The sequence below is a fragment of the Triticum aestivum genome, chromosome 2A, assembly GCF_018294505.1.
Source record: "Triticum aestivum cultivar Chinese Spring chromosome 2A, IWGSC CS RefSeq v2.1, whole genome shotgun sequence".
Classification (NCBI taxonomy): Eukaryota; Viridiplantae; Streptophyta; class Magnoliopsida; order Poales; family Poaceae; genus Triticum; species Triticum aestivum.
Genome location: NC_057797.1, coordinates 785,730,882 through 785,743,324, shown reverse-complemented (window position 1 = coordinate 785,743,324; position 12,443 = coordinate 785,730,882).

Genomic DNA, 12,443 nt, shown 5'->3' with positions numbered 1-12,443 from the left:
CGGTGGGCAGGGGCACGCGCAGTTCACCAAGGAGCTGGCGCAACCAGCAGCACTCTGCCACCACGTTGGCGACATCACGGTATTCGGCCTCCGCGCTCGAAGGTGACACCGTCAGCTGCCGCTTGGATGACTAGGAGACGAGGGAGTCGCCGAGGAAGACCGCGTAGCCGGACGTGGAGCGCTGTGTGTCGGGGCACCCCCGCCCAGTTGGCGTTGGAGTACGCCGCGAGGTTGAGCTCGTCGGAGGGTCGGAGATGAAGCCCGTGTGTCGTGGTACCGCGTAGGTAACGGAGGACCCTTTGACCAACCCCAGATGGTGATCACGGGGATCGTGCATGCACAGACAAGCTTGTTGCACAGCGTAGGCGAGGTCCGGCCGCATCAGAGTGATGTACTGGAGTGCGCCTACAAGGCTGCGGTACTTGGAGGCGTCGCAGACAGGCACGCCGTCGCTGGCAGACAGCTTGGAGCGCGTGTCAACGGGAGTGAAGACGGGCTTGCAGGTGGCCATGTTGGCCCGATCCAGTGCTCAGCGGCGTACTTCCGTTGGGAGAGGAAGAAGCCATTGGCGTCGCGCGTGACGCTGATGCCAAGGAAGTAGTTGAGGGCGCCGATGTCCTTCATGGAGAACTCGGCCGCCATGAGATGATGAAGATGATGAAGCATGGACGCGCTCGACGCGGTGAGCACTATGTCGTCGACGTAGAGCATCAAGAACACAATCCCGGAGGCGCCGTGGAGAGTGAACAACGACATATCGGCACGAGACGCAACGAAGCCGAGTGTGCTCATGAAAGCGGCGAAGCGGGCGAACCAAGCCCGCGGGGCTTGCTTGAATCCATACAGAGATTTGTCGAGGAGGCAGACTGTAACACCCCGGATGTATCTTTCCATATTTGCAACTCCAACTCTTGCCATTTTCGGATATGTGCTATGATATTCCCTCCGTGGTTGGGTTTTGTTTTCGTTTTGCATTTTTGTCCATGTCATGCATCTCATATCATGCCATCATGTGCATCTCATTTGCATACGTGTTCGTCTCATGCATCCGAGCATTTTCCCCGTTGTCCGTTTTGCAATCCGACACTCCCCCATGCACCGGCGCACCCCTCTTGTTCTTTTTCCGTGTGCGGGTGTTGAACATTCTCGGAATGGACCGAGCCTTGCCAAGTGGCCCTGGTATAGCACCGGTAGACCACCTGTCAAGTTTCGGGTCATCTGGAGTTCGTTTGGTACTCCAACGGTTAACCGCACTCTCGCAAAGGCCTCTTTTAAGTTGCAGCCCAACACCCCTTCCAAAGTGGCCCAAAACCCATCTAACTCCCCTCCATGCCCTCGGTCGTTCGATCACGATCGTGTGGGCGAAAACTACACCCCATTTGGACACTCCTAGCTCCCTCTACCTCTATAAATAGACCCCTCCCCCGAAAATCCGGATGAAACCCTAGAAATTTCCCCTCCGCGCCGCCGGACACGTCCGGATCAGACCGGACGCGTCCGCCCGCCGCCGCCCGGCCACTCGCGAGCCGCCACGTGGCGCCGCCGCGCCCGCCGCCGCCGAAGCCCGCCAGGCCCGCCGCCGGCCCCCGCGGGGCCCGCGCGCCGCCCGCCGCCGCCCGCGCGCCGCCTGCCGCCGCGCCGCGCCGCCCGCCGCCGCCCGCGCGCCGCCTGCCGCCGCCCGCCGCCGCTCCCGCGCGCCGCCTGCCGCCGCCCGCCACCGCTCCCGCGCGCCGCCGCGCCGCCCGGCCGCGCCGGCCCCGCCGCCGGACGCCCCGGCCTCGTCTTCCTCCGGCCGGCGCCCCCCAACTCCGGCGACCTCGGCGTCCGACCCCGACCGAGATCCGATCTACAGGAAACTGCCTAGGTTGACTTTTCCCCGTACCCCAAATTCCACCAAGTCCTAAATCTGTGTTAATTTTGTTGCATTTTCATCGCATCACATCTCCGCACCCATGGCTCCGATTTGGGCGTATAATATGTCAAATTGTTCGTCTCGAAAAGTACATCATTTCATTCCATTGCATCATTTGCATTTCAGATCATCTTGATGCCCGAAATGCTGTTGGAAGATGGCTTCAGATCGTTAGTTTCAGAATCTTATCAGCTCGAGCTCTTTTGTCATTTTTGCCATGAATTATGTGTGCACCTTATGAACTCGAGTCGTACATGTGAGTTGAACATTGCCATGCCATCTTTCCAGAGGTGTATGCCATGTATTTTTGTGAGTTATGTGGTGACTAGAACAAGCATGCAAAATAGGGATGATGATGTTGCTGATTTCAGGATCTTAGTGTTTTCACTAAGTCTTGTCCTGCTGTTAATTTTATGCCATATGTTCATGTTGTTACAGAGAGATCTATGCCCTTTTTGAGCATGATCAGTAAGGGTGTTTTGAACATATGGATGTGCTCTATCCATCCATGCCTTTGTTGGCATTTATGGATTAGTCTAGCATGTCATTTTCGTGCTCTACTTTTGCTTGAAAATGTTTCCTGAACATATGGATGTGCTCTATCCATCCATGCCTTTGTTGGCATTTATGGATTAGTCTAGCATGTCATTTTCGTGCTCTACTTTTGCTTGAAAATGTTTCCTGGCAGATTGTTTGCATGAGATTCAATTTTCACGAGGTCGTTGTAGTTGATCCGTGTATGCTATGATGTTGTTCTTGCCATGTATAGCTTCTATGCCATGTCTTCTTGATGGGGGTATGCTTAGTTTATCATGAGATGCTCTGTAGTGAGTGCATCGAGCTCACGAAGATGCCATGTTGAATCTGTTTTTGCCATGCCCAGTTTTTCTGCTAAGTCTAAAATCTGTAATAAAACTTGCAATGTTTACATGGGTGCCATCATTTCTTAGAGTCCTTTTTGGCTTATGGTCAGTAAGGGACTATTGATATATGCTTTGAGTAGAATCATGTCATGCCTTGTTTTGCTATTATAAGTTCCTGTAGCATGTTGTTTGCTTGCTCTAAACATGCCTTCCTGATGTTAATTCCTGGCATGCTAGTATTTTCACTAAGTCTGTGAACCTGATATTTTTAGCACTTTCTCCATGCTTGTTTGAACATGTTATGATGTGATTGAGCCGTAGCTCAGTGTTCCTCTTTTGTTAAGCATCTCCTGTAGATCGCTGCCATATGCTTTGTTTTTATGTTGGGGTGCTGTAGCATAGTTTCTTGTTGCATGCTAAGTAGCATCGGGCTGTTAAACGCAGATTTGCGTCATTCTTGTTTTGCTTGTCATTTGCAAACCGTACATCCGATTCCGGCGATCTTTATATCGATTTCAACCGAAATCACCCCATCTTTCCAGCGGCATACTTGGTTTGCCAAGTTGATGCCCGGTTCATCATTTTCCTTCCAGAGCACACATATGCATTGCATAACACATCTCGCATCGCATGTCATGTTTTGCATCATATTGCTTGTGCATTGTTCCTTGTTTTGATTGTGGTTCCGTTGCTTGTGTTCTTGCTTTGGGTAGAGCCGGGAGACGAGTACGTGAACGAGGAGCCTGTTGAGAACGCCTACGAAGATCAAGCCTTCGACAACTCTGAGAACCTTACAGGCAAGATGACCATACCTTCGATATCACTTCTATCTTTGCTTGCTAGATGCTCGCTCTTTTGCTATGCCTATGCTGCGATACCTACCACTTGCTATATCATGCCACCCATATTGCCATGTCAACCTCTAACCACCCATGTCCTAGCAAACCGTTGTTTGGCTATGTTACCGCTTTTGCTCAGCTCCTCTTATAGCGTTGCTAGTTGCAGGTGAAGATGAAGTTTGTTCCTTGTTGGAACACGGATATTTTGGGATATCACAATATCTATTGTCTTAATTAATGCATCTATATACTTGGTAAAGGGTGGAAGGCTCGGCCTTATGCCTGGTGATTTGTTCCACTCTTGCCACCCTAGTTTCCGTCATACCGGTGTTATGTTCCTTGATTTTGCGTTCCTTACGCGGTCGGGTGATTTATGGGACCCCCTTGACAGTTCGCTTTGAATAAAACTCTTCCAGCAAGGCCCAACTTTGGTTTTACCATTTGCCACCTATACCCTTTTTCCCTTGGGTTTTCGCGAGCCCGAGGGTCATCTTTATTTTAGCCCCCCCCGGGCCAGTGCTCCTTCGAGTGTTGGTCCGAACCGAGCAACCTGCGGGGCCACCACGGGGAAACTCGAGGCCTGGTTTTACTCTTAGCTTGACTTATCCGGATGTGCCCTGAGAACGAGATATGTGCAGCTCCTATCGGGATTTGTCGGCACAATCGGGCGGCTTTGCTGGTCTTGTTTTACCATTGTCGAAATGTCTTGATGTACCGGGATACCGAGTCTGATCGGAGTGTCTTGGGTGAAGGTTTATTCCTTCGTTGATCGCGAGAGCTTGTTATGGGCTAAGTTGGGACACCCCTGCAGGGTATTATCTTTCGAAAGCCGTGCCCGCGGTTATGAGGCAGATGGGAATTTGTTAATGTCCGGTTGTAGAAAACCCGAAGTTGATCTTAATTAAAATACATCAACCGTGTATGTAACCGTGATGGTCTCTTCTCGGCAGAGTCCGGGAAGTGAACACGGTGTTGGAGTTATGTTTGACGCAGGTTGCTAGGATCACCTCTTGATCACTACTAGCTTCGCGACCGTGCTTTGCTTCTCTTCTCGCTCTCTTTTGCGATGTAGCCACCATATATGCTAGTCGCTTGCTGCAGCCCCTCCTTTTTACACCAGCCTTCCCTTAAGCTTAAATAGTCTTGATCTCGCGGGTGTGAGATTGCTGAGTCCCTGTGGCTCACAGATTCTACCAAAATAGATGCAGGTACCGGTGACGCCAGTGCAGATGGCGCAACTGAGCTGAAGTGGGAATTTGATGAGGCACTTGGTCGTTACTATGTTTCATTTCCAGACGATTAGTAGTGGAGCCCAGTTGGGGCGATCGGGGATCTGTGTTGCATTTGGGGTAGTCTTCTTCTATTTTGGTTCCGTAGTCGGACCTTGATTGTAAACTGAATGATAGATGTTTATTTCTGTATTGTGTGAAGTGGCGACTGTAAGCCAACTATGTATCTCTTTCCCTTATGTATTACATGGATTGTGCGAAGATTACCTCACTTGCGACATTGCTTTCAATGCGGTTATGCCTCTAAGTCGTGCTTCGACACGTGGGAGATATAGCCGCATCGAGGGCGTTACAAGTTGGTAATCAGAGCCATCCCCGACCTTAGGAGCCCCCACTGCTTGATCGTTTTCAGTGGCCGAGTTGTGTCTAGAAAAATGTTTTGAGTCATTTAGGATTATATATATCGGAGAGTTTAGGAATTCTTTTTACTCCCCAGTCCCTTCGACCTTCTGGTGAGGTATCCTGACGTAGAGTTTTGACTCTTCTCTTCTCAAATTTCACTAAAAAAAATTTTAGGATCACGCGGGTATCTTGGAATCGTTCCGATATTCTTATGACGAGAACATTGTTCTTGGTGCCTCCTGACATTTAGGGGTTGTGGCAGTGTCCCGGGGAGTTGAGCTCCGAGGTGTTGTCGTCATAATTTTATCGTTGCAGTTCTGGAATACCTGAGCTTAGTACGCCGACATCGAAAATCTCTTTTATGCAGTCCGTTGGTGAGATAACCCCGCTAACCCAGTACTGAGGTGAGTACGGGAGTATTGCCATGACTCGTATAACGGATGCTTTTCGAAGGTTGAGGTACACGATTTCCGAAGGTTTCTTGGTTATGTGTTGAAGGATGGATACAGCTGGATGTAGGGATTGTTAGTTTGGGTGAGATATATTGCTCCCCTGTATCCCCAACACCTGATTGCATAACCGGAAAGTTTCGGGAGTTTATAGGTGGGATTCAAGTAGATCTAGCATTTCTTCCGCAGATATTTGGTTTGTGATTGGGTAATCCTTACCACTTATTTGTTCCATTCATACCTTGTTTTTATTTTCATTCATCAATCTCTTATCAAGTGGCTTCTCACCTTAATGGACGTGATGTTTACTTTGAATTCATTCGTTCATCCCTGTTCGAATGTTTATTGTGAAGACTATATGTTGCAATTTCTATCCGTTGATTCAACTTGTCTATCTGTCTATCAAGATGCTAACGGATGTCACCCTCTTCAGGATGGCTTCGCCTACGCGTCAGAATCCGGAACGCAGTGATGGGAGTCAGGCGAACCCTCCACCTCCACCTCCGCCTCCGGAGGCATGGCAAACTTTGATGGCAACCACTAACGCTAACGCTCAGTTGTTGATCCAGCTGATGCAAGAGCGTAACCAAGGCCAAGGCAACCAAGGGAATCAAGGTCAAGGGCAGTTCTTCCATCAGCCACAGTTTCCTACACTCAACCAGTTCCTTGCAAACCAGCCAAAGTCTTTCAGCTACTGTGCCGAGGCCACAGACACCGACGATTGGCTCGTGGATATCAACAAGCATTTCGAATGCAGCAATGTCAGACCTGAGGACTACGTCAAGTTCGCATCTTTTCAGCTCAAGGATCAAGCAGCTGATTGGTTCTAGCAATACAAGGATTCCAGAGGTGGTCGAGTGATTACTTGGACTGATTTCTGTCGGGACTTTAAAGCTCACCACATTCCTACCAGTGTTGTTGAGAGCAAGCGTGAGGAGTTCCGCAATCTCAAGCAAGGAAACATGTCAGTGTACGAATACAACATACAGTTTCAGGAACTTGCTCGTTTTGCTAAACAAGACGTTCCTGATGAGAAAAGTATGATCTATCAGTTCAGAGGTGGCCTTAGAGAGGATCTGCAGTTAGCTCTTGTTCTTTTTGAGCCTACTCAGTTTGATCAATTCTACAATATGGCCCTCAAGATAGAAGGTGCTCAGCTCAAGTGTGAGGCTTCAAAGAAGAGAAACAGGGATGCAGTTCAGTCTTCTTCTTCCTCTCAAGTGCCAGCAAAGCAGCAAAAGTTCTACCTTCCTCCTCCTCCGTTCCGTCAGCCTTATCAGCAGAAGAACTCAGGTGGTCGTGGATCTTCCCACCCACCCAACCCTAGCTACCAGAACAAGTCTCAGCCTCAAGCTCCAAGGTCAAATGCTCCTTATCACCGTCCGCTCTCAGAGGTGACCTGCAACAAGTGCCAGCAGAAGGGTCACTATGCGAACAAATGCCATAACCAAAGGCGCCTTCCTCCTCCTCCTGTGAGGTCTTCAAGCAATGCAGTGGTCAAGCATAATCCGAAGCATGCAAAGGTGAACTTGATGAATGCAGCTCAGGCAGAGGATTCTTCAGATGTGATCATGGGTAACCTTCCAGTTAACTCTATTCCTGCAAAAGTCTTATTTGATACTGGTGCATCGCATTGTTTCATGTCAAGACCGTTTTTTGCCAAGCATGAATTCACTTCTTCACATTTGGTTAAACCCATGGATGTCATTTCTCCGGGTAAACGGTTGAGCTCCAGTTTGGTGGTTCCGGATACCACAATCAAGATGGGCGACTATAGATTTCTGGCTAAACCAATTGTTCTTGGTGACTCTGATATTGATCTAATTCTCGGGATGGACTGGCTTTCTCAGCACAAGGCTCAGCTTGATTGTGCTGCCAGGGAAATTCAATTGACACACCCTTCTGAGGATGTTAGCATCTATGCCGCTCGTGATGAAACCATTCGGTTGTTTTCTCTCAATGAGAAGGGCGAGTTGGATGCTATCTCTCAGATTCCAGTCGTTTGTGAGTACCAAGATGTCTTTCCAGAAGAGCTTCCGGGTATGCCTCCTCATCGGCCAGTCGAATTCGTTATCGATCTTGAGCCTGGCACTGAACCCGTTTGCAAGCGTCCTTACAAGCTTGGTCCCAAGGAGCTGAAGGAATTGAAGAAGCAGCTCGATGAACAAGAGCGTCTGGGTTTGATCAGACCGAGTTCATCTCCATGGGGATGTGGAGTTCTTTTTGTCCAGAAGAAGGATGGCACGGACCGACTTTGCGTCGATTATCGTCCATTGAACAAGAAGACAATCAAGAACAAGTATCCACTTCCCAACATCAATGAGCTATTCGAGCAACTCAAAGGTGCTAAAGTATTCTCCAAGCTTGACCTCCGTATGGGTTATCATCAGATTCGCATTCGTGAACAAGATATTCCCAAGACAGCATTCAGAATAAGCTTTGGTTCTTATGAATATACTGTCATGTCTTTCGGCCTTGTCAATGCTCCTCCAACTTTCTCTCGCATGATGAACTTTATCTTCAACCCCTACACCAATGATTTCGTCTTGGTGTATCTCGATGATATTTTGGTCTTCTCCAAGAACAAGCAGGATCATGCCAAACAATTGCGATTGGTGCTCGACAAGCTCAGAGAGCATCAATTCTATGCGAAATTTTCCAAATGTGAGTTCTGGCTTGATGAAGTTCTTTATCTTGGTCATATCATCTCAGCCAAGGGCATCGCTGTTAATCCCGAGAAGGTGTCTTCAATTGTGAATTGGGAACCTCCTCAGAATGTCAAGCAGCTCCGCAGTTTTCTCGGTCTTGCAAGCTATTGCCGAAGATTCGTTGAGAACTTCTCTAAGATTGCAAAGCCTCTTTCCAACCTCCTCCAGAAGCATGTCAAGTATGTCTGGACGCCTGAGTGTGATGTCACTTTCAACACCCTCAAAGAGAAGCTAGTTACAGCTCCTGTCTTGACTCCTCCTGATGAATCCAAGCCATTCGAAGTTTTCTGTGATGCTTCCTTGCAAGGTCTCGGTGCTGTGTTAATGCAAGAGAAGAAGGTTGTGGCCTATACCTCTCGCCAGTTGAAGCCCAACGAAAAGAACTACACCACTCACGATCTCGAGTTGGCGGCAGTTGTCCATGCATTGATAACATGGAGACATCTCTTGTTGGGAAGGAAAGTGGACATTTTCACCGATCACAAGAGCCTCAAGTATATCTTCACTCAGCCAAACCTCAACCTCAGGCAAACTCGATGGGTCGAAATGATTCAAGAGTACAATCCAAGTATTGAATATACTCCTGGCAAGGCGAATGTGATTGCAGATGCTCTGAGCAGAAAGGCTTATTGCAACAGCTTAATTCTCAAGCCCTTCCAACCGGATCTTTGTGAAGCTTTCCGCAAGCTGAATCTTCAAGTTGTTCCTCAAGGCTTTCTTGCCAACCTCATAGTCTCTCCTACTTTGGAGGATCTAATTCGTGAGGCTCAACTTCTGGATACCATGGTGAAGAAAGTGAAACGTGGTATTGACAAGGGCATTTCCAAATACAAGTGCTATCGCTTGGATGACAAAGATACTCTTTTCTTCGAGGATCGTATTGTGGTTCCTAAAGGCGATCTGAGAAAAGTCATCATGAATGAGGCACACAATTCTCTTTTATCCATTCATCCTGGAAGTACAAAGATGTACCATGTCCTCAAGCAGTCGTATTGGTGGACTCGAATGAAGCGAGAAATTGCTCAATTCGTGAATGAGTGTGATGTCTGCAGAAGAGTGAAAGCAGAACACCAAAGACCAGCTGGTCTCCTCCAACCTCTTGCTATTCCGGAGTGGAAATTTGATCACATTGAGATGGACTTCGTGACTGGATTTCCTAAGTCCAAGCGTGGAAATGATGCTATCTTCGTTGTCATTGACAAGCTTACTAAAGTGGCTCATTTTCTTCCTGTCAAAGAATCTATCACAGCAGCTCAGCTGGCAGAGCTATACACCTCCAGAATTATCTCCTTGCACGGTATTCCACAATTGATCTCTTCAGACCGTGGAAGCATCTTCACTTCTAAGTTCTGGGACTCCTTTCAGAAGGCCATGGGCACCAACATTCGTTTCAGCACAGCTTTCCATCCTCAAACAAGTGGCCAAGTCGAGCGAGTCAATCAAATCCTTGAAGATATGCTCAGGGCTTGTGTCATCTCCTTTGGCATGAAGTGGGAAGAGTGTCTTCCATATGCCGAGTTCTCCTACAACAACAGCTTCCAAGTGAGTTCGGGCAAGGCCCCATTCGAAATTCTCTATGGCAGAAAGTGCCGTACTCCTCTCAATTGGTCCGAGACAGGTGAACGCCAACTTCTTGGCAACGACTTGATCACAGAAGCCGAAGAAATGTGCAAAGTCATTCGTGAGAATCTCAAAGCCGCGCAATCGCGCCAGAAGGGCTATTATGATGACAAGCACCGTGATGTGGCTTTTGAAATCGGAGACCATGTCTACCTCCGCGTCTCTCCAATGAAAGGCACTCGTCGCTTCGGTATCAAAGGGAAGCTTGCCCCTAGATACGTGGGTCCTTTCAAGATCATTGGCAAAAGAGGCGATCTCGCCTATCAACTTGAGCTTCCATCCAACTTTGCAAATGTGCACGATGTGTTTCACGTGTCACAGCTCCGCAAGTGCTTCAAGATTCCTGAGCGCACTATCAACTTTGAAGAACCTCCAAGAAGATCTCTCTTATCATGAGCACCCCGTTGCTATTCTTGAAGAAACCGAGCGCAAGACTCGCAACAAGTCAATCAAATTCCTAAAAGTAAAGTGGTCACACCATTCCGACCGAGAAGCTACCTGGGAGCGCGAGGATCACCTCCGTTCCAAATATCCGGAGTTCTTTCAGTCCTAGATCTCGGGACGAGATCCTCTTGTAGTGGTGGAGTGTTGTAACACCCCGGATGTATCTTTCCATATTTGTAACTCCAACTCTTGCCATTTTCGGATATGTGCTATGATATTCCCTCCGTGGTTGGGTTTTGTTTTTGTTTTGCATTTTTGTCCATGTCATGCATCTCATATCATGCCATCATGTGCATCTCATTTGCATACATGTTCGTCTCATGCATCCGAGCATTTTCCCCGTTGTCCGTTTTGCAATCCGACACTCCCCCATGCACCGGCGCACCCCTCTTGTTCTTTTTCCGTGTGCGGGTGTTGAACATTCTCGGAATGGACCGAGCCTTGCCAAGTGGCCCTGGTATAGCACCGGTAGACCACCTGTCAAGTTTCGGGTCATTTGGAGTTCGTTTGGTACTCCAACGGTTAACCGCACTCTCGCAAAGGCCTCTTTTAAGTTGCAGCCCAACACCCCTTCCAAAGTGGCCCAAAACCCATCTAACTCCCCTCCATGCCCTCGGTCGTTCGATCACGATCGTGTGGGCGAAAACTACACCCCATTTGGACACTCCTAGCTCCCTCTACCTCTATAAATAGACCCCTCCCCCGAAAATCCGGATGAAACCCTAGAAATTTCCCCTCCGCGCCGCCGGACACGTCCGGATCAGACCGGACGCGTCCGCCTGCTGCCGACCGGCCACTCGCGAGCCGCCACGTGGCGCCGCCGCGCCCGCCGCCGCCGAAGCCCGCCAGGCCCGCCGTCGGCCCCCGCGGGGCCCGCGCGCCGCCTGCCGCCGCGCCGCGCCGCCCGCCGCCGCCCGCGCGCCGCCTGCCGCCGCCCGCCGCCGCTCCCGCCGCCGCGCCGCGCCGCCCGCCGCCGCTCCCGCCGCCGCGCCGCCCGGTCGCGCCGGCCCCGCCGCCGGACGCCCCGGCCTCGTCTTCCTCCGGCCGGCGCCCCCCCATCTCCGGCGACCTCGGCGTCCGACCCCGACCGAGATCCGATCTACAGGAAACTGCCTAGGTTGACTTTTCCCCGTACCCCGAATTCCACCAAGTCCTAAATCTATGTTAATTTTGTTGCATTTTCATCGCATCACATCTCCGCACCCGTGGCTCCGTTTTGGGCGTCTAATATCTCAAATTGTTCGTCTCGAAGAGTACATCATTTCGTTCCATTGCATCATTTGCATTTGAGCTCATCTTGATGCCCGAAATGCTGTTGGAAGATGGCTTCAGATCGTTAGTTTCAGAATCTTATCAGCTCGAGCTCTTTTGTCATTTTTGCCATGAATTATGTGTGCACCTTATGAACTCGAGTCGTACATGTGAGTTGAACATTGCCATGCCATCTTTCCATGGGTGTATGCCATGTATTTTTGTGAGTTATGTGGTGACTAGAACAAGCATGCAAAATAGGGATGATGATGTTGCTGATTTCAGGAACTTAGTGTTTTCACTAAGTCTTGTCCTGCTGTTAATTTTATGCCATATGTTCATGTTGTTACAGAGAGATCTATGCCCTTTTTGAGCATGATCAGTAAGGGTGTTTTGAACATATGGATGTGCTCTATCCATCCATGCCTTTGTTGGCATTTATGGATTAGTCTAGCATGTCATTTTCGTGCTCTACTTTTGCTTGAAAATGTTTCCTGGCAGATTGTTTGCATGAGATTCAATTTTCACGAGGTCGTTGTAGTTGATCCGTGTATGCTATGATGTTGTTCTTGCCATGTATAGCTTCTATGCCATGTCTTCTTGATGGGGGTATGCTTAGTTTATCATGAGATGCTCTGTAGTGAGTGCATCGAGCTCACGAAGATGCCATGTTGAATCTGTTTTTGCCATGCCCAGTTTTTCTGCTAAGTCTGAAATCTGTAATAA